Source organism: Narcine bancroftii, chromosome 9, assembly GCF_036971445.1.
Source record: "Narcine bancroftii isolate sNarBan1 chromosome 9, sNarBan1.hap1, whole genome shotgun sequence".
NCBI lineage: Eukaryota > Metazoa > Chordata > Chondrichthyes > Torpediniformes > Narcinidae > Narcine > Narcine bancroftii.
In genome coordinates this window covers 100,075,656-100,097,824 of record NC_091477.1, presented here as the reverse complement: position 1 = coordinate 100,097,824, position 22,169 = coordinate 100,075,656, and the positions used below count along the sequence as shown (strand labels likewise).

General features: G+C 41.7%; 1 long non-coding RNA gene across 10 annotated transcripts in view; it reads left to right on the top strand.

Moving 5' to 3' along the window:
• Positions 1–22,169, top strand: part of LOC138742514 (uncharacterized) — a 182,917-nt gene that overhangs the window by 7,225 nt on the left and 153,523 nt on the right. For 9 of the 10 annotated variants that reach the window (XR_011344238.1, XR_011344237.1, XR_011344236.1 and 6 more), the window contains exons 2-4: positions 1,388–1,539; positions 1,763–1,933; positions 2,024–2,155. This is a non-coding gene — a long non-coding RNA (uncharacterized lncRNA). The remainder of the gene's footprint in view (positions 1–1,387; positions 1,540–1,762; positions 1,934–2,023; positions 2,156–22,169) is intronic. The other variant, XR_011344234.1, reaches the window with a different exon arrangement.

Below are 22,169 nucleotides of genomic sequence, written 5' to 3'. Positions count from 1 at the left end.
GGGCAAGCCTTCTTCATGATTGCATCAACATGGAGGCTCCAGAACAGATCATCCGCGATGTCGACACCTAAGAATTTGAAGTTCTTGACCCTCTCCACTATTGAGCTCTCAATGAAGACTGGGTCGTGTTCCCCTGACTTCTTCCTGAAGTCCACAATTATCTCCTTGGTTCTGCTAATGTTGAGTGCAAGGTTGTTGGTGTGACACCAATCAACGAGCTGATCAATCTCCCTGCTGTACGCTTCCTTATTGCAGTTTGTGATTCTGCTGACAACTGTGGTGTCATTGGCAAATTTGTAGTTAGCATTGGCCACACAGTCATGGGTATATAGTGAGTAGAGCAGTGGGCTGAGTACGCATCTTTGAGGTCTGCCTGCATTAATAGTCAGTGAGGAGGAGAGGTTGTTTCCAATTAGTACTGACTGTGGTCTTCTGATGAGGAAGTCAAGGATCCAATTGCAGAGGGAGATGCAGAGGCCCAGGGTTTGGAGCTTGTTGACAAGCACTGACAGAACAATCAAGGTTGGACCCTGCCCATCTATTAGTGCACAACTGACCATTGGCTCCTTTAATCACCTAGTTATTATCTGGGCTGGACCCTCCACCTTACTGCACTATAAAGTCCAGTGCACAGATTAGGTCTTTTTCTTTGCTCTTCAGTCCTGAGACAAATTCTGTTCTACTCCAGGTTGTGAACTCTGGACAATGCTGGAGTGGAGTCATTGGGTAAGGTGTGCACTACACAGAGATCAGGGCTGTTAGATAGCATTGTAGCTGTGCCCACATTAGACCAGGAATGGCAGGTAGTGTTTTGTAATCCTTGGTTGGTATAAGTCTGTACACAGTTACTTGTATCGGTAGGTGCTAAGTCCGAAGTGACTGAATATAGTTTGTATCGTGATTGAGAATACTAGTGTGTTATCCCTGTTGTGACCCCCTTACGTGTTTTAATAAAGTGCCTTCCTGGGTTCAACCTGTGTCCAGTCTCTTTGCTCTTTGAACCCACCAAATGTTTCCTTTCCCATACAACAGCAGAGTACAGTAAAAACTCCTGGTATCCAGCATCTATAGGAATTGGTAGATGCTGGATAAGTAAATTTTCCAGTTGCTAGAGATTACGTGTTAACTGATTGGCAAACTAACGATGAGGCGTGCCAATTTTAAACTTTCATATTGTTTACTGTTTATATTTTGCTAGTTGCTTGAGGTTGCTGGTTCCTTGAGTTTCAGGTAACAGGGATTTTACTGTATTTGGGTTATCAGAAGCCACTTGATAAGGTGCTACATAAAAGGCTCGGGAAGAAGAGCTTGATATTCAGGGAAAAGTCAGTGAAGATTAAACTTTGGTTATCACAAAAATGAATAAGAACACACTTGTATTTTTCAGACTGGAAAGGCATACTGAGTGGGTGAATCCAGGATTAGTCCTTATCTCCCAATTATTTCCTATGTTTATAAATTACACAAAAATAGATTGGAGGGCATATTGCAATGAAGTTATTTGGATTCTAACATAGAACGTAAGCAGCCACAGACTGAGTGAGTATGGAAAAATATAGCAAATGAAGTTTAAGGTGTGAAGTCATGAGTAAGAATTTACAAGTAGGCAGATCTGGATGTTTTTGGTTGTGAAACACAAAAGGTTAGGTGGAGCAATAATTAAAAAGCCAAATGACAAATTGGTTTGAAGTTTAAAAATAGGTACCGTATACTCAAATGTATAAGATGATCGTGAAACTTAAAATTTTTACCTTAAAATTAGGGTCAACATACACGATGAGTCTTAAATTCTTACCTTGATGACAAAATTGTCACACCGCCGCCATCTTCCTGCCAGCTCTGATGCAGTCTTGCGTTAGTTATTTGTGAAGTCTGAGCTCTCCTCTGAGAGGTCCACCCACCTGTTTCAACAGATGTCGGCTCTGTACAGGAGGTGACAGTTGTTTATTTTAATATCTCCAAATAAAATTTAGACCTTTAAATTATAATTTGCAATTAAAATATTGTGATTTGGTTTTAACAGCATCCACTGGCCAGCATCGTGCCAAATTTAAAGGGTCCTCTTGTTCAAAGGGTATCGCTCAAAACTAACATTTTAGGTGGAAATTCCAGGGTTCATCCTAAACACATATTGTCCTATACAGCAGCATATACGGTAAGTTTTGTTACAATTTTTGATAAGGTTGAACTTGGATTAATGTACATAGTATTGGTCTCTTATTTGAGGTAAACTATGTTTGCAATGAAGCCAAAATACATGAGTATAATTTCTGGGTTGGAAGAGTTGTCCAATCGGAACAGTTCAATCTACATTCTTTGCCTTTTGTCTTAATATGAATGCATAACACAGTCCCTTTCAAATATTTAGTTATTTGCTGTAACATTAGACAACAAAGATTATGCTTCCTGATTATTTTTGGGTGTATTTTATGGATTTTTGGGCTGCTGATCACAAAACGTTTCCTTGAACGTTCAAAGTTCAAAGTTCAATCTACATTCTTTGGACTCCAAAAAAATGGATGGAGATTTTATGAAACCTATGAGATCAAAAGGGAGCATAAAGAGGCATAAGCTGAGATACTTCCATTAGTAAGAGTATGTAAAACAGAAAGACAGAGTTATAAGATAAAGGGTGATCAGTTATAAATAAGATGCCTCGGAATTCCTTTTCAAAGAGTGTGGGAAAATCTCTAGAATTCTCTATCCCATATGGCTGCGGGGATTAGATTATGGGAGGCATTTACAGTAGGTAAACAAATTTCTGAATGATTGAGAAATTGAGGGCTCTGTAAGATTGGAGTTAAGATCTGGGCCAGAGCAGCCATGTTGAATGGAGAGGCAGTCTTGAGGAGATTGACTCTTGCTCTTATTTCCTGGTGGGTAGGTGAACTAATTATACTGGACAACATTTTTTTCAAAAGATCTGCTTCCTAAAAAATAAATTGGGGATTATGATAGACAATTTCAAGATGAATACAAAGATAATTTCAGATTTGCTGTATCACTTAAGAAGATGGGGAAACATTAGATTAACTTTTATTGAATTTAGCATGTTTAATCACATAATGACGCTGACACATTGCATTAGATCAACTGACGTAAAAATGTTTTGCCGCTGATTTTCGTTTATACTCAGCCACTTGTGTCAGTGTCTAACAATAGTTGGCCAGCATTGATAGATTCAAGAATCAAAATCAGAATCAGAATTTATTGTCATGAACAAGTCACGACATTTGGTGTTTTGCGGCAGCGTTATAGTGCAAATATGCATATTATAACTATCATTGAACATTACTATAAATAACAAAAACAAAAATAATGGTGCACAAAAAGTAAAGCAGTCTTTGGTTCAGTGATTATTCAGGAATCTGATGGCAGTGGGGAAGAAGCCGTCCTCGTGCCGTTGAGTGGTTGTCTTTAGGCTCCTGTACCTTTTTCCTATTGGTAGCAGAGTGAAGATGGCATGGCCTGGGTGATGGGGGTCTTTGAGGATAGAGGCTACTTTTTTAAGGCATCGCCTCATGTCTGGTGCCTGTAATGTCACAGGCCAGGTTAACAACCCACTGGAGTTTATTCTTGTCCTGTGAGTTGATGCCTCCATACCAGGCAGTGATGTAACCAGTCTGAATGCTCTCCATGGTACACCTGTAGAAGTTTCCAAGTATTTTCAGTGACATACTGCATCTCCTAAGAGACCTCACATAGTATAGCTGCCGGTGAGCCTTCTTTGTGATTGCCTCGACATGGAGGCTCCAGGACAGATCCTTGGAGATGTTGACTCCCAGGAATTTGAAGTTCTTGACCCTCTTCACTACTGAGCCCAATAAGGACTAGGTTGTGTTCCTATGACTTCCTTCCTGAAGTCCACAATCATCTCCTTGGTTTTGCTGATGCTGAGTGCAAAGTTGTTGTCATTATACCATTCAACGAGCTGACCTACCTCCCTCCTGTTCGCTTCCTCATGGGTGTTTGTGATTCTGTTGACAACTGTGGTGTCATCGGCAAACTTGTAGACAGCATTGGAATTGCGCCTGGCCACACAGCCGTGGGTGTATAATGTGTAGAGGAGTGGGCTAAACATACATCCTTGGTGTGCCTGGTTGTGGTCTTCCAATGAGAAAGTCAAGGATCCAGCTGCAGAGTGGGGTACAGAGGCCGAGTTTGTGGCTTCTTGACCAGCACTGAGAAAATAATGGTATTGAAGGCTGAGCTGTCTGAATTGTTGCTTTTGAGCTTCCAGTTTCCCTAATCCCACTTCCCATGGTCACAATGCCCTGATGAAATCTTTCACCATGTTCATCACTGACTGCTCCAAGATCAGAAGGGAAAAAGTCTAAGTATGAATGCAGAAAATAAATTTTTGATGACATGTTGCACTTCATGATTTTGTATCTTTAAGTCAACTTAAAATATGACAGGGATATGTTTTATCTGGAAAAAAAACAGTACGTGATAGAAAACGTTCAAGGAAACGTTTTGTGATCAGCAGCCCAAAAATCCATAAACTACACCCAAAAATATTCAGGAAGCATAATCTTTGCTGTCTCTTTTTCTTTGGCTTGGCTTCGCGGACGAAGATTTATGGAGGGGGTAAAAAGTCCACGTCAGCTGCAGGCTCGTTTGTGGCTGACAAGTCCGATGCGGGACAGGCAGACACCAAGGGAAAATTGGTGGGTTGGGGTTGGGTGTTGGGTATTTCCTCCTTTGTCTTTTGTCAGTGAGGTGGGCTCTGCGGTCTTCTTCAAAGGAGGTTGCTGCCCGCCAAACTGTGAGGCGCCAAGATGGCATCTTGGTGCATCTTTGTTGTCTAATGTTACAGCAAATAACTAAATATTTGAAAGGGACTGTGTTATGCATTCATATTAAGACAAAAGGCAAATGCAAAATTGACTTTCTACATAAAATGTTAATGTTTTCTGCAGAGTAAACATGAAAGTGTATCCAGCATGAAATTAGTATGTACTCAAGGGAGAGGAATTGGTTCTTTGTTTGACAGGCCTTTTGACAAATCCCTTAAGAGGACAAAGATGCAGAGATGGCCCTCCCATTTTCTGGCAACACTGAGATAAAAGGGAAATGAGATACCTGGGCAATTAGCCAAAGTATGTCATGTATGCCTGTGGGCTTGAGCTGGGAGTTAACATCTAGGTCATCTTTTTCAGTTTGGAAATAAAATAATTCCACAATCAGATATGTCATCTCATAAAAGGGCCTTGTTGAAATTTTATTCTTGATCTTTAAGGAGGGCTGCATCTGAACTAATGTGGAATTTGATTTGACTTGTGCATCTATACCTGACTTCGGTAAAATAATGTGGTTGACTGATTTGCAACAAACAAGCATTTAACCTCAAAAGGTAGAAACTCACGTGAATAGGGTGGTGAAGAAGGCTTTTAGTATGCTGGCCTTTATCAATCATTGCATGGAATATAGGAGTTGGGAGGTGATGTTGAGATTGTATAAGACGTTGGTGCGGCCTAATTTGGAGTTCTGTGTGCAGTTCTGGTCGCCTAATTATAGGAAGGATATAAACAGAGTGGAGAGAGTGCAGAGAAGGTTTACCAGAATGCTGCCTGGGTTTAAGCATCTGGAGTATGGGGAGAGATTGGACAGATTGGGTCTTTATTCTTTGGAGCGTAGAAGGTTGAGAGGGGATTTGATAGAAGTATTTAAGATTATGAAAGGGATAGACAGAATGGATGTGGATAGACTATTTCCGTTAAGAGGAGGAAAGTTTAAAACAAGAGGACATGAGTTAAGAATTAAGGGGCAGAGATTTAGAGGTAACATGAGGGGGAACTTCTTTACTCAGAGAGTGGTAGCTGTGTGGAATGATCTTCCGGGAGAAATAGTGGCGGCGGAGTCAATTGTATTATTTAAGAAAAGGTTGGACAGGTATATGGATGAGAAGAAGATGGAGGGTTATGTGCATTGTGCAGGGAGGTGGGACTAGAAAGGGGTGTTTGGTTCGGTGCGGACTAGAAGGGCCTAATGGCCTGTTTCCGTGCTGTAATTGTTATGTTATATGTTATGTTATGTTATATACCTCAATGAACAATGAAATGAAAATTAAATGATATAATGATGCATTGAAAGGTATGGGACTGATATTGGGACCAAAAGTAAATGAGAAGCTGGGTCAAATGTCAACATTTTAAAACCCTTACTCTGGCCCATCTACAGTGCTTTAAAGATTATGGAGAATTGGGTAGACTATCAACTTCACTTATCAGATTTATTGTCAGAGTACATACGTGACATCACATACAACCCTGAGATTCTTTTTACTGAGGACGAGGCAGAATTACCACAAATTGGTAGTGTAAAAAAAATTCTCTACATAGCCTATACAGGTAAACAAATAAAGAACTTAAAACGAATAAGAAATATAAACAAACTGCAATACAGAGAGAATTTAAATAAATCAATAAAGTACACAATTAAGAGTCCTTGAATTAATCTCTGATTGAGTTTGTTGTGGAGGATGGTGGAGGGGTAGCAACTATTCCTGAACCTGGTGATGTAAGTCTGATTGCACCTATACCTCTTTTCTGATGGCAGCTGCAAGAATAGAGTGTGTGCTGGCTGGCATGGATCCTTGATGATTGCTGCTGCTTTCCGACAGCAACATTCCCTGTAGATGTTCTCAATAATGTGGAGGGTTGTGATGTCCTTTGCTGTATTGGAGGGCTTTAAGCTCAGAGATATCAGGGTCTCCATACTAGACTGTGGTGTAGCCACTCAGCACACTTTCTACCAAACATCTGTAGAAATTTGCCAGGGTGTCTGGTGTCATACCAAATTTCCACAAACTCCTGAGGAAGTAGAGGCGCTGATGTGCTTTCTTCATAATTCCATTGGTGTCCAGAAAAGATCCTCCGAGATAGTAACTCCCAAGAACTTAATCACCCTTTTCACCTCTGATCCCGCTGGTTTTCCCTTCCTGAAGTCAACAATCAGCTTCTTAGTTTTGGTTAACATTGGGTACAAGGTTGTTGTTGCTGCACTACAGTGTCGGCACCAATGGGTCTGGATGTCAGACCTGCCCCACTCCCTCACGTCAGTAGCGTTTAGGTTGACGCATGCTAGTGACTCTCTACTTGCCCCGACTGCATCACTACTGTGCATCAAGCTTCAGTAGTGTCTAGTGACACGATGCAATAAAAAGAGCATCCTTGTGCCCCACAGCATTAACTATAGGTAGATTCATGACAGCACTCCCCCCCCCACCCCCCCGAGCCACACAGTCATAAGTGTAAAGTGAGTAGAGAAAGGGGCTAAGAACACAGCCCTGTGGTGCTCCAGTACTGATGGAAATTATGGAGGAGATGTTCTTTCCAATCCTCACTGTTTGTGGTCTTGAAGTGATCTAATTACACAGTGGGGTATTGAGTCCTACGCCTTGGAGTTTGTAGACATCCCGAGGGTGAAGGTTAGTGCTTTAAATCATTTATTGAGGCTTGCAGTCTCGGACTTAACCTGTTTTGGAGGTTTAATAGCAGATTATAATGATAAAGAGCTTATTGCCATATATATTGTACAATATTCATATGCTCAAAATTTTTACTTGCTGGTTTCCCAGGTCAGTGAGCTGAAGTTACCTTTAGTGAGAAAATGAATGCCTTCACAATACAGGTTGTGGGCCAAGAGGAGCAGATGTAGTTCCCAAATCCTTCTTTTGACGAATCTTATCCCTCCATGGAAAATCTGAGCAGCTGTGAATCGGAAATTCCCTGAGATTAAGCACTCTTCCAGCTCTTCCCCACCCCTGAATTGGGGATGGATCGAAGTCAATCTTGTGGTGTGCTATGGTGTTCTTGTGGTTAAACCAGTTAAACAGGATGACTGAAATATAGGATCTGTCACAGCCAATTGTGCACAGAAACTGGGAATCTGAACTCTTGCTTGCTTCCATTTATATCTTCATGTATCTAATTATTGTTACTATTCAAGCCATAATTTCCAGTTCTAACACTAATATGCGGTTCTTTTACAGTTCTGGACCATAATATCATATAATCACATATTAGCTTCACTTATTACTGAACATAATTTGCCTGGAGACTTATCAGGCCAGTATTAACTTAAGTAACTATGAAATGATAGTGTAGAGAAATATCTTTGTAATCGGGTCATGAAATGCCAAAACTACACTCACAATCACAACAAGCTATTAGCACAAGAAGGTTATGGTTCTATAGTAAGGTATGAAGATCATACAAATATTTTGCGATGTCTCATTTTGAATATTATGGTATCCTTCACATTAAAAGACATGATGGTGGTACTGCTGGAGTTGCTGTAATGGCGGAGCTGCCACTGATGCAGACCCACGAAGAATGGGGAATGGAGACCTAGTGCTCCCGCAGGGTCCAACTGCCCAGTCTAACTGCCGTAAGCTCCATACAGGCTTTTTATGGCATGTTAAAGGGGCCGACAGTTTATTTTAAAATGCTGTGAGCGCAGGATCTGCGCCCAAGATGGCGGGGCCTATGATTGGCAGCATCCATGCGTGTTGCAGACTCCAGGGAAGTGGAGGGACTGGTGCAGGGCACCAGAAAACAGGAAGACTAACCCTTGTCTGAGAAGGAGAAGCAGAGGTGACTCACAGGACAGTCACCACAGCGGCAGACCAGTGAACGGTTCTGAGGCTGAAGGAACCACACAAGCGGGCTGCAGGCGATTTGAGGCGAGGAACCCACAGAGGCTGTGGACTGCTGGAGTCTGCAGTCAAGGGGCTCCCACCAGGCCGCGTACTGCTGAAGACTGGCTTGAAACTGGCTGAAGGGGTACCAAGTATTGGAACCAGGATGCGAGAAGGTGCTGAAGGCACTGGAAGGTTCCTAATCGTGTTGGATGTTCGGATCGGGATCTTGGGCTGCTGACAGTTTGGACTGGACTCTGTGTGGCTGTGGAGGCTGTGGGAATCCTGGGGCAAATCCACAGACATATGATGACTCTGGGCGGACTTCCTTTTGCTTCTCTTTCTCTGACTGTAAGAGGTGCTTCAGGAAATTTCTGCTGATGGCGAATCTGCCTTACAACAGGCAAAATGAATTTTGTGTAATATGACAGTTTATTACATGACAATAAATTGAATCTTGAATGATAGCTAAACAATGGCAGTCTTTCAAATAGCTAATATATAAATTTAATGAAAATATTTACCGTTTAAAAAAGAGACTCACACAAATAGTAAGCACCTAGAGCCATTTACAAATGTTAAGGATGAACTTTGACACCTGAAACCCAGGCAAATTTCTACAGATTTGCGATGGAAAGTGGGCTGCATTGTGGTCTGGTATGGGGACACCAATACCCCTGAGCATAAAGCCCTCCAAAAGGTAGTGGACACCTTTATATCATTCAAAAGTAAATGACTCCTCTCTGTCTAATGCCCATTGAATCAAAAGTCCTCTTTGTGTACACAGGTGGTTCCCCTGAGCCATCACTATTGTTCTAGCAATTGAATGAATCATTCAATTGTAATTTTTATTGCTGTTTTCCGATGCTGCCTCTTGGAAAGAGCTGCCATGTCTCATCTCAAAGAGTTATGTGTATGTCTGTGTCCCTGTTCAGCCCACAAAATCCCTTTACTAAAACATATATATAATTTTTAACCAAAGATTAATAATAGCAATTCTGTTACAAATGTGATCAACTGGGGTTCAAATCCAGTGCTGTCTGTAAGGAGTTTGTATGTTTTCCCTGTGTCTGCATGGGTTTCCTCCAGGTGCTCTGGTTACTTCCCTCCTTTCAAAAAAAATGTACTGGATTGTAGGTCATTTGGGTGTAATTGGACGGCATGGGGTGAAGGGCCAGAAGGACCTGTTACCGTGCTGTATGTCTTAAAAAAAGGCCACGTTGCTTATCTGAAAATGTCTGTGTATAAATCCTATCCCTAAGAATTTTCTCCAGTAATTTCTTAACCACTCACCAGACTATAATTCTTTTGGTTGGTCCTCATTGTCCTTTTTAAAAGTACAATGTTGGCTTTCTTCAACCCTCTGGGACCATGCCTGTGGCTAGAGAACATGAAGATCTCTGTCAAGACCCCAGAAATCTCCTCTCTTGTCTCTCTCAATAATTTGGGATAGATTCTATCATGCTCTGGGGATTTATCCATCTTAATGTTGTTCAAAAGAATTAACACCTCTTCCTATTTTAGCAATATGGCCTCTAATATCACCATTTCTCCCCTATTCTCACTATCCCCTCATGTCCTTATCCTTGGTGAACACAGCCTGCCGGAGGAGCTCAACGGGCCAAGCAGCATCAGTGGGAGAAAAAGAATGATCAATGTTTCAAGCCCATATGTTAAAGAGTTTCAGCTCAAAACATTAACCATTCATTTCCTCCCACTGGTGCTGCTCAACTGCTGAGTTCCTCCAGCAGATTGTGTTTGGCTTCAGAATCTAGCATCTGCTGACTTCAGTACAACACCCACCTCGTCTGGCTCCTGATATACATTCTCACCTTTCTTTCTGAGTGGTCTTCCCTTCTCCAAAGCTACCCTTTTGTTTTATGCATGTATAAAATGGTTTGGAATTCTTCTTAATCCTACTCTCCAAGGACATATCACGTTCCCCATTAAGCCTCCTGACTCTCTGTTTAAATTCTTTCCTGTTTCCTTTACATTCCTCAAGGGTCCTGCCTAATTCAAGCTTCGTAAACCTGACATTGCTTCTTTTATTTGACTAATTTTACAACATCTCTCATCATCCAGGATTCCTGAACCTTGCCATCCTTGTCTGTCTTCCTTGCAGGAACGTGTTAGTCTTGAAATCTGATCAGCTCACCTCAGATATGGACTTACCCAATAGCAGCTGCTCCCAATCTTCTCTCCCCAGTTCTTGCCTGATACTACTGTGATTATCATCCTTGCTCCGTTTTACCAAGTCCCTCTTGGGGCAGCATCAGGGTGAGAAAAAGAGTGGATGATGTTTCCGATCAGAATCCTTTCTTAAAATTGAAATGGTGAAGATATGCACTTGAAGAGAAAGAATAGAAAAGGCAAATGCATGTTCTTGCATGAGAAGAACAAGGATATCATACAGCTACAGGAGATGAGTAGGAGGATAAATAGAACAGTGGGGCTTATAGCATGCAATATGGAGTACAACTGTAGAGGTGGTTGGTGAGACCACACCTGGCATCATGCATACAGTTGTGGACTTTTTGAGACAATGCAAATTAATGCATGGGGTTGTGCCATGAAGCACGGGGCCGATTGGCATTATGCCCCCTGGAATTTAGAAAGACAAGAGATGGATTTATTTGATGAGGTTTAACTGGGTAAATAGAAGGAGGTTACAATGTAGGTGATGCCGGTAGAGGACCCATCACCTACGGCTCCTAGAACGCTTCCATCAGCGCTGTCTCCGCTCCATCCTCAACATTCATTGGAATGACTTCATCACCAACATCGAAGTGCTTGCGGACTCTGCCAGCTCGAGTATCGAATCCATGCTGCTGAAGACCCAACTGCGCTGGGTGGGTCACGTCTCCAGAATGGAGGACCATCGCCTTCCCAAGATCGTGTTCTATGGCGAGCTCTCCACTGGCCACCGAGACAGGTGCACCATAGAAGAGGTATAAGGACTGCTTAAAGAAATCTCTTGGTGCCTGCCACATTGACCACCGCCAGTGGGCTGATCTCGCCTCCAACCGTGCATCTTGGCGCCTCACAGTTCGGCGGGCAGCAACCTCCGTTGAAGAAGACCGCAGAGCCCACCTCACTGACAAAAGGCAAAGGAGGAAAAACCCAACACCCAACCCCAACCAACCAATTTTCCCTTGCAACTGCTGCAACTGTGCCTGCCTGCCCCACAGCGGACTTGTCATTCACTAACAAGCCTGCAGCAGACGTGAACATACCCCTCCATAAATCTTCGTCTGCGAAGCCAAGCCAAAGAAAGAACAATGTAGGAGATTGGCTAACTGCTTCACTGAACCCTAAACTCTGTTTGTGGGTTTAAACTTGAGCTTCCTGTAGCCAAACATTTGAACTTCTCTAACCATTCCTACAATGACTTATCTGTTTTCAGCCTCATCCATGGTCAGGGTGAGGTGAAATACAAACTTGAGGAACAAGACACCACCTTCCTCCTGGGCAGCTTTAAAGCTATGGCATGAATAGTGAGTTTTCTAAGTTGAGGTACCACCCCCCCCAAGCCCCCCCCCCACCACCTATATCTGATTCTACTGTTTACCTATTTCTGTACTCAATTTTTTCTCTAACTTTTCTTCCTATCTCTCCCTCAGCTTGACTCTTCACACACACCTTCGGTCCTGTCATCTCTGAGCTCCCCCCTCCCCCCCCCCACCTTTATTACCTGTGCAATTTTATTTTTTTCTTTCTTAGTCTTGATAAAGGGTTCAAACCTGAAATCAATACTGACCATTTCTACCCATGATGCTGTCTGACCTGCTGACTTTCCCCAACAACCCTTTGCCTACTCAACATTCCAGCATCTGCAGCTTTTGTGCTTCACTAAATGCCAGGAGGATATTGCTCCTAGCAGCAGAATCTAGATTTAGAAAGAGGGATTAACCATTTAAGATTTAGATGAGAAGGAATGACTTCTCTGAGGAACTGTACTTTCTTTGACATTCTTTCTCAGAGGGATAGATTCATTTTGAGATGGATGTTTTATTGGATCAGAGCAAATTGAAGTTTGCAGGGATTAGCAAGAAAGTGGACGTGAAACCAGAGTGGAGCCAACATTAATTTCCCATTGCATAGTCTATAATGAGACAACAGATCAGTGAAAACAAACACCTGAAGATTTTCAGAATCAGAATTTATTGTCATGAATAAGTCTTTGTAGATAACGGCTGCTTTTTTTAAGGCACTGGCTCATATAGAAGTCCTTGATGGAGTGAAGTCTGGTGCCTGTGATGTCGCGGGCCGAGTTAACCCTCTGGAGTTTATTCTTGTCCTGAGAGTTGGTGCCTCAATACCAGACAGTGATGCAGTAGATAGAATGCTCTCCATTGTACACCTGTAGAAGTTTCCAAGGGTCTTCGGTGACATAACAAATCTCCGCAAACACCTCACAAAGTCTAGCTGCTGGTGAGCCTTCTTTGTGATTGCATCAACATGGATACTCCAGAACAGATCCTTGGAGCTGTTGGCACCCAGGAATTTGAAGTTCTGGACCCTCTCCACTACTGAGCCCTTGATGAAGACTGGGTCAGGTTCCCCTGACTTCCTTCTGAAGTCCACAATCATCTCCTTGGTTTTGCTAATGTTGAGTGCAAGGTTGTTGTTGTTATACCATTCAATAAGCTGATCTATCTCCCTCCTGTACGCTTACTCATTACCATTTGTGATTCTGCCGACAACTGGTGTAATTGGCAAACTTGAAGACAGTATTGGAATTGTGCCTGGCCACACAGTCATGGGTGTATAATGAGTAGAGATGGGCTAAGCACACATCCTTGGGGTGCAACTGTGTAGATAATCAGTGAGAAGGAGACATTGTTTCCAATTTGTACTGACTGTGGTCTTCCGATGAGAAAGTCAAGGATCCAGTTGCAAAGGTGGGTATAGAGTTTGTAGCTTCTTGACCAGCACCGAGGGAATAATGGTATTAAAGGCCGAGCTGCAGTCGATGAAGAGCAGCCATATGTAAGAATTGCTGTTTTCGAGGTGATCCAGGGCTGAGTGGAGAGCCAGTGATATTGCATCTGCTGTGAAGCGATTGTGATGATGGGCGAATTGAAGTGGGTCTTAGGAGGGTGTCAATTCTGGCCATGACCAGCTTCTCGAACCATTTCATCACAGTGGAAGTTAATGCTATTGGATGGTACTTGTTGAGGCAGCTCACGATGCTCTTCTTGGCTACCAAGATGGTTGATGCCCTTTTGAAGCAGGTGGGAACCTTTGACAGCAGCAATAACAGGTTGAAAATATCTGTGAGCACTCCGGCTGGTTTCTTGGCAGAGATTTTCAGTACCCTGCCAGGTACACTGTCAGGCCTGTCGCCTTGTGAGGGTTCTCCCTCTTGAATGATATTCTGATGTCACCCTCAAAGACAGATATCACAGGATCCTCAGCTTAGGCATATCTGGGTATGGCAGGTGGGGCAGAGAATAGGTGTGCCACTTGCAGGGCGCACCACTCGCAGAGGAGGGTGCCACTGGCCTCGCCTTACCCACCCAAGATCTGAGTCCCTAGCCCAATAATTAATCTCCATCCCAGAGGTGCAGTGCTGCGATGCCAGGGCTCACTTGAGTGCCTTGGAGCGCCAGTACAGGCCGGCATCACAACAGGCCACTTTGGGCCGCTCCAGCACACAAGCAGTACTTGACTGTGGCTGAATGTGGGATCAATGGGAAAAAAATGGTTGACTTCCCTACCCATAATCCCCCACGCAGTACATGATTGTGTTATCTTATGGCTTTATTTTACAACATACTAGGTTTTCATGAAACCTACAATTTAATTAATTATTTAAATCTATTAAGACCTTTTAAATCTTTCTGCTAAAGTCATTTAAAAAGCCTATGATAGAGGAAACTATCAAACATCCTTGGAGCGTTCAATAATCTGTGGCCTGAGGCCCATTCCTCACTTGGTACCTGCAGGATGTGAACTGTTAACCTGTTTGGATTTCTGACAGGAAATTCTGGGTGGGTCGACACTGAGGGCTGCAGGTTTGTACAACAGATAGGACAATTTGGCCCAATACCCTCTTGCTGAGTTGATCTGTTTTACAAGCCCCTGTTTTTTTAAGTGAGTGTCAACTTTAAGAGTTAACACAGCAAAACTTCACAGCTCACAGACAGAAAGTCACTGTTAAATATTGACTTATAGAGTAATGCTCCGGAAGAAGACAACAGAACAATGGTGTTTATTTAGGAGAAACAGATGGTGAGTGAGGCATGATTGAAAGTCATGTGACTGGGACACATAGTGGGCCAAGCAACTGCGCAGTTAGATGGGCCGAATTGCCACCCCAGTCATCCGACACAAGATGGCACAGGCTCCTCTTCCATTCTGAGAAGAAGCCTGCGGTTGGTGACATGCATTGCCCGGGGGACGGTGCCACTTCCGTGTTGCGTACCGCTGGACAGGGAGTGAGGCTGCAACGTGCTGACGTCATTTCCGAAAGCAAATGCGCCCCTCACAGGAAGTGGGTGGTCTCCTCAAACAGCGTGATTAATTCAAAATAAAGATCAGTTACTGTTTCACCTCGTGCTGTGCGGATGTCCCTCATTTCCGTAGTGCTGCCATTAGCAGACACTACACATTATAAGAAGCAATATTGATTAATGAGCAACTAGAGATATGCACAGAACAAAGGTTGGGTGACTTTGAGTGAAATGGACAATTGTGCTGGTTTTCCTTGTCAGGATAAGCAGTGACCCACTTGTGACCATTGTAATGGTCATTTTGATTGACCCATGTCTGGGTAAAGGAAGCTGGATCATCCCTGCATTTGGATTGTGGCCATTTTAATGGTCATTTCATTTGACCCATTCCTGTTTTTTGGAAGCATCGTGGAAGTCACATGTTTCATTTCCCCTTTGCCAGGAAGAGGGGAGTGGTGACCATTATTCATATGGAAAACATTTCTTTGGAAGCAACTCAACAAGGATTCATGGGTTTTCAGCAGTCTGATCACATTCTTTTTTTTTTAACCTCCTTCTTAATTACTCCTATGCAACAGTTTAAAAGTTTTAGTTTCAACACAGAAAACTGAACTTTGAATTGACTTCCCAGAATTGTGCCAAAGCTGTAAGTAAGATGTTATATTATTAGTAATAATTATAAATATATTGTTAAAAATATTGCCTTGGTGAATTTCTATTGCTGCTGGTCAATGACAAAATATTTGTACTTTTAATTGTTCCTTTAAATTACAAGATTAATTACTGAAACCATAGAGTTGAATTTCTGACAGTGAATTAAGTTGGTATATTACAAGGTGCTTGCAAGTTTTGAACAAACTTTTCTTCCAATAAAAACGACTTGCAACTACAAGATTAATGAACCCATACTCTTGGCTTCTCAGTTCTGTTTTTATTTTGAACTGAGAGTTTGAACTGTGAAGGATGATTGCATATTAAATAATGCTACAATTTATTGACCAATAAACAACTGCAAATGAATCTGCAATAGTTTAAGAATTTAACAACTTGTTTTATTCCCATATTAGTTTCCACTGATGATACTGTAACCTTTTAGTGAATTTGGAAAAAAAATGGGGATTTACATAATGGCCATGTGTGCAGAACATTTAATATGCTGAAGCTATAGAACTAATACCTGAAAATACTTTGCTGAAGGATATATATACTGCATTCATCTTATGGTTGCTCTGTGGGATTAATTCTTTGTTAGAAAGAACGGATTCTGGAAAACTGAGCCAGCCCATTATGTTGATTGCTTTCATGGACCATTAATAGTTTGTCTCACAGTCCATTACTTTTATCGACTTTTCATAATTTTCCCATTCAGAATCAAAACATGCAATCTTATCCACAGCAAAATTGAAGAAGAGATACATGTGTGTTCAGGAGAATGAGCCACATTTGATTGGAAAGATTAAGCTTCTGACTTCCTAGCTTTGTTGGATTTTTAGTTCTCCACTCTTTCTCCTGAAATGTTTTGTGCTGTGAATTTGTTGCAAGTGTGAGCAGTGGGCTGGGGTTACGGACCTTTTGCTGATCGGTGGGATCTTCTAGTGAACACACGAGAGAGAAGAATGCGAAACAAATTTAATTTTTCTATTATTTGTGGGAAGGATATTATCCATTCCTGAACTACCTGCGAGAGTGGTAATGAGAAGCAACCTGAGACTGTTGTGGACTGGGTCGTCATAATTCTCCCACGGTTCAGTTGAAGTTCCATTTCTTTTTCATCCAGTGGTGATTCAAAAACATGTATGTTGTGAGAACACTTACTGCAAGCTCCCTTTCATATGCAAATTGCCTTCATCCTTCTGGTTGGCAACAGTTACTGAAGCAGAAGGTGAAGGCAAATGAGAAGTTGATCCAGAATGCATTTTCAAGCAGGACCACGATCACAGTGGAGATATAACACACATGCAGACAAACAATACATATTCAGGACAAATCTCTCTTTCTCTCTCATTTAGTAAATATTAAACTCTTGCATGGTTTGTGTGACCAGTTCCTTTGACTGTTCAGCATTCTCACTATTTAGTGGTGCTGGCTCTGATACTCTTTCCTAATGGGAGTAATTGAAAGATGCTTTGTGCAGAGTTGTAGGGGTCCTCAATGATTTTGCAAACTCTCTTCAGACAACTATTCTGGTAGATCATGTCGAGGGGTGGGGCGGGGGAAAGAGGTATCCTCTTTGACACTTTTATGGTCCTGTGGATTGACCTCTGATCCAATTCTCTACAGCCACCATACCACTGTGATTCAGCCGACCAGACCACTATCAATAGAGCTCCTTTAGACGTGATGGTGGCCAGTAGCATTTCCCATTTCAGGCTCCTCAAGAAGTGCAGTCCCTGTTGGGCCTTCCTGACAAGTGAGGAGATGTTGAGTGTTCATGATAGGTCACTTGTTAAGTGGACTCTAAGGAATGTAGTGCTCACTACTCAATACTAAGTTATTGAAGTGTACAGGTGGGTGGTTGTCCCTGGTCCTCCAGAAATCCATCTTTTCCATGTTGAGACTCAGGCTGTTATTGTCACACCATATCGTGAGATTTTTCACCTCTTCTGTGTAGTGCAACTCATCGTTGTTGCTGATGAGACCAATTACTGTTGTGTCATCTGCAAACTTGATGATACTGTTGAAGCTGCACCTGGCAATGCATTCGTGGGTATGAACTGGAGAGGGTTGAGAACACAGTCCTGTGGTTTGCCTGTGCTCAGTGTAGTGGCCCTTGAATGTTAATTTTGTGGATGGAAAAATAGAACTGAAGGGCAAAGGCCATTATCAAAAGGGCACAGAGAAACAAATCATATTTGATTCACTGTAAATAATCATTATTTTAATGTGATTTCTGTACAATGAGTTCATGGTTAGTAATGTAGACATAAAAGGGGATATCAATCATTCTTAATTAGTTTTGTTCTTTAGAAGATGTGTAGATAGATCCTAAATCTAAAATATCGTTTATTGAAGCTGCATGCATATTTATAGAAAATTAACTAAATAATGCCCTGAAGAGTCAAATTCAATGTAATTTTTTAAAAATTATATAATCACGGTGCTAATTTACTTATGAAGGTGCATTGACAGTTTCCATTCCAAAATCTCCACGATGGGTACTAAATCCCTTTTACTTGCCCAAGCAATGGAGGTCAGAAGGACAATTTTATGATATTTGACTCTAATGCTGTCAGGTGATTAAAGTCGAGGTACATATTGTTGAAATGTTGATGTGTTGTTAGTCGTTTTGTGTGGGTCTGATGTACTGTGGATTTTAACTGTTTATATTATAATTTTTGTATGTGTTTAACTTCTATTCTAACTTATAATTTATGTAAATATACTCCATGGTCCTGGAGAAATGTTATCTTGTCTTTAGCGTGTGAGCATGATATGAATGATAAATAAAGGTGACTTGACTTGATGATTCATTGCTCGTCGATATGAACATGACCGTTTGATCCACTCTTTTAGACAAATTTGACCCTGTTCCTGAACAGGGTGCTTAAAACTGTGACTCATTTTGATATACATTGTTCACAAAAATGATCACCGCAGCAAGTTGTTGCAATCTATGTCTTTCAAACCAATTATAAATGTCATTCTACAGTGAAATGCTAAACCAATGGGTTACTAATTTATAACCTGACAAAAGAGTAATTCCAGTATTTCTGATCATTTGTTAATTCTGTTCCCCCACAAAATATCCGTGCTTAGTACTGTATTTGAAAACAGACAATCTGCACTTAACAGCTCCTTCTCTTCTTGGGATCACTCTGTTTCTATAGGTTCTGAAATGGAGAATGAGGACAAGGTGGGAACGAAGGACTCTTCCACAGATGGAAGCACATTTCTGTAATGTGGGATGAATTAGACTGCTGAGGGAAAAGGCTAGTTACAGGTAGAATTTGTAAACACAGGATTGAAACTAGGTTGCTGGAGCTGTGCAACTTGTTTTATATAATGAAAATGGATAATAATTCTTATAAATGCATGGAAATTAGAACTTGTGTAACGTGCATCATTGCCTTGTTGAGAGGGATGAAGGTAAGCCATGTGACCAGCAGGTGGAGACAAAGAACTAGAATTGGCAGATATCAAAGCAAATCATTTTTTGAAGTCAGGCCTGGCACTAACTGGAACCTCATGTGATCTGACCTCTTCCACATTCTAGTATTGAATTCTTATACTTGATGTACCACAGAGGCACTATCAGGGGCAGTTTCTATTGCTTCTGGTCCCGGTGTATCAAAAGCCTGAATACCTACTGTTAAATTATCCAAAAAAAGAAAGAAACGTTTCATTCTTTCGTGGTCTTAATCCTTGCACGATAAGTGTCAAAATTAGCATGCACCATGCTAAATTCAGGATGAAGTCCTATTCAGTATGGCATTAAGTTTCAGAGCTCTTGAAGTAATTCAATAGTTTCACTGTGGGACGAAAGTAAAGTCATTTTTAACGAGGATTCGAGAGCAATTGGTCAGCTGATTTTAAAATCTAAGGTTACAGAGGCTGGAATCGATTGCAAAATTCTGAGGTTAATTAATTATATTGATTTTTTTTTTTACATTGTGGATTATAACTAATTTTCATGAGTTTTCAACTGTATTTTGAAAGGGACTTATTTGCTTTTGTCATGGTGTTAGCCTATACCATGGATTATGTCCCAGTTTGGAAAGATCAACGGGATGATCACAGATCTCTTCAACTATAAAACTACCTCTGCTAATGAGGAAGGTGACTCACCATGACTCCCACCGACTATTAACTTTGTCCCCAGTGAGATGAATCCTCCTTGATCATTTTCTGTCAAGAGCACCGATACAAACAGATCCATTCTCTGAGAAATGAAAGCTGTTTAGCCACCATCTTCTGTGAATCGTCGCTTAATTTAACTATTGGTTCTACGCTCATCTGGTTTAACTCTTTGAAAGAAGTTCTATGAGAGTTTCTCTCATTGCTCCCTATTGGGGCTCCCACTGCTATGATCATGCACTCACCCAGATTTGCTTCCACAGCCATATTTCCTTTCTGGCTACTTGCCTCCACTGTCATCTGGTGCCACGTGGATTCTAGCTTGGGTTCCAGGCCTTCCAGTTTGGCCCCACCAGGATCTCACGTACGTGCATGGACTACTGCTCTCTTCGCTTGTCTCGCCATATCCTATGGACCACCCTTACATTGATGCACAAATTCTAGCGGACCCTTGCCTTCTCATTACTACAGCTCCATACCTCATTCATCACCATTGCTATGTACCTCTCCTATGCTTCATTCTCCACCAGATCTTTGTGTTTAACCACCAATTCTATGCTTACGTGATGTAATATCTTATCATATCCAATTAACATTCTTTGGCTGTTGGTCTGGATTCCTCCCCCTTCATTCTTCCTCCCATAATCTCTCATCTTTAACTGAGATGCCAGCCTGCTTCTTGCTTACACCTTGAGGAAGGGTTCAGGCCCGAAACATCAGTAATATATTTTTACCTCCAATGGATGCTGTGAAACCGGCTGAGTTCCTCCGTCATTTCTGTGTGTTTTTACAGGTGAGTAGATGCTTAGAGTGATAGATTTCCCATCCAAATCACATTTCAGGAGAATTGTGCTTTGAATCTATCCACAATTTCAGAAATTACACCCTGAAGGTCAGTTTTAAAACAGATTACAACAGTACAAAAGCAGAGCTCTGGACATGGTGGAAATAAAAATTAAAAACAGAAAATGCACAAAAAATTGAGCAAGTCAGACAACATCTGTGGAAAGTAACAAAGTTTTAGATAAATGACCTCCCTGAACGCAAAAAAGGTTCAAGATGCAGAATGATTTAAGTAAGTTCAGAGGTAGATAAAGGAAGAGAGGGAGAAATAAAACAAGTGGAGTTAAGTCATTGAGTGGAAGGAAAGAGATATGAAATGATGTAAAGCTATGGCAGTGTAAGGCTAATATTGGTGGTGATGGGAGCAAAAGATGGATCTGGAGAAGAGCAGACCAAGAATTGCTAAATAGAATTACTACATGATTGTCAGTATAGACATGCTGGACTGAAGAGTCTATTTTGGTGTTGAATGTCTATAAACCAATGCGATGTAAATGGGAATAGGCGGTCATTATGAACAGATGGCAGAAAAATAAGAGGGATTATGATTTGAAATTGTGAAATCCAGGACCCTGACATGTCCAGTCCAGGATCACGTCTTTGCCCCTCTCCACCTTTATTCCTCGCTATTTTTTGAAATTCCTTGATATATTTGCTATCACCTCTTCCTACGTTTAGTCTCAATAAAGGGTACTGACCTGAAATAGCAAATGACATGGATGCTGCCAGAATCCTTTCAGCTTCTCATTGTTTACAGCCACAGAGTGAATTGGGAAGGAGTTGGAATGGTGGAGGGGTAGCAACTCATTATGAACCTGGTGGTGTGAGTCTTGTGCCACATATACCCCTTTCCTGATGCTGCAGTGAGAACAGAGCATGTCCTAGGTGGTGTGGATCTTTGATAACTGCTTCTGATCTCCGGTGGCAGTGGTTCCCTCTAGATTTTCTCGATGAAAGGGAGTGTTTTGCCTGTAATGTATTGAACTGTGTCCATTACCTTGTGCAGGGCTTTCCACTCAGAGATATTGGTCCCCCCATACCAGGCCGTGATGCAACCAGTCAGAATACTTTTATTACACATCTGTAGAAGTTCGCTAAGATTTCTTATGTCATACCGAACTACTGTAAACTCCTATGGAAGTAGAGGCGCTGGCATACTAGCTTCACAGTAATATTAGTGTGTTGGGCCAGGAATGATCCTCTGAGTTAGTGACTCGCGAGAATTTAAATATGCTCACTCTCTCCACCTCTGATAGCCCATGATCACTGAATCCTACTTCTGTTTTTCTCCTCTTAAAGTCTACAGTTAGCTCCTTAGTTTTGCAGACCTTGAATACAAGGGCTTTGTTGGTACACCACTCAACCTAGTTTTCAATTTCACTCCTGCTTGCTGACTCGTGTGGTATCATCAGCAAATTTTCCGATGGCGCAGT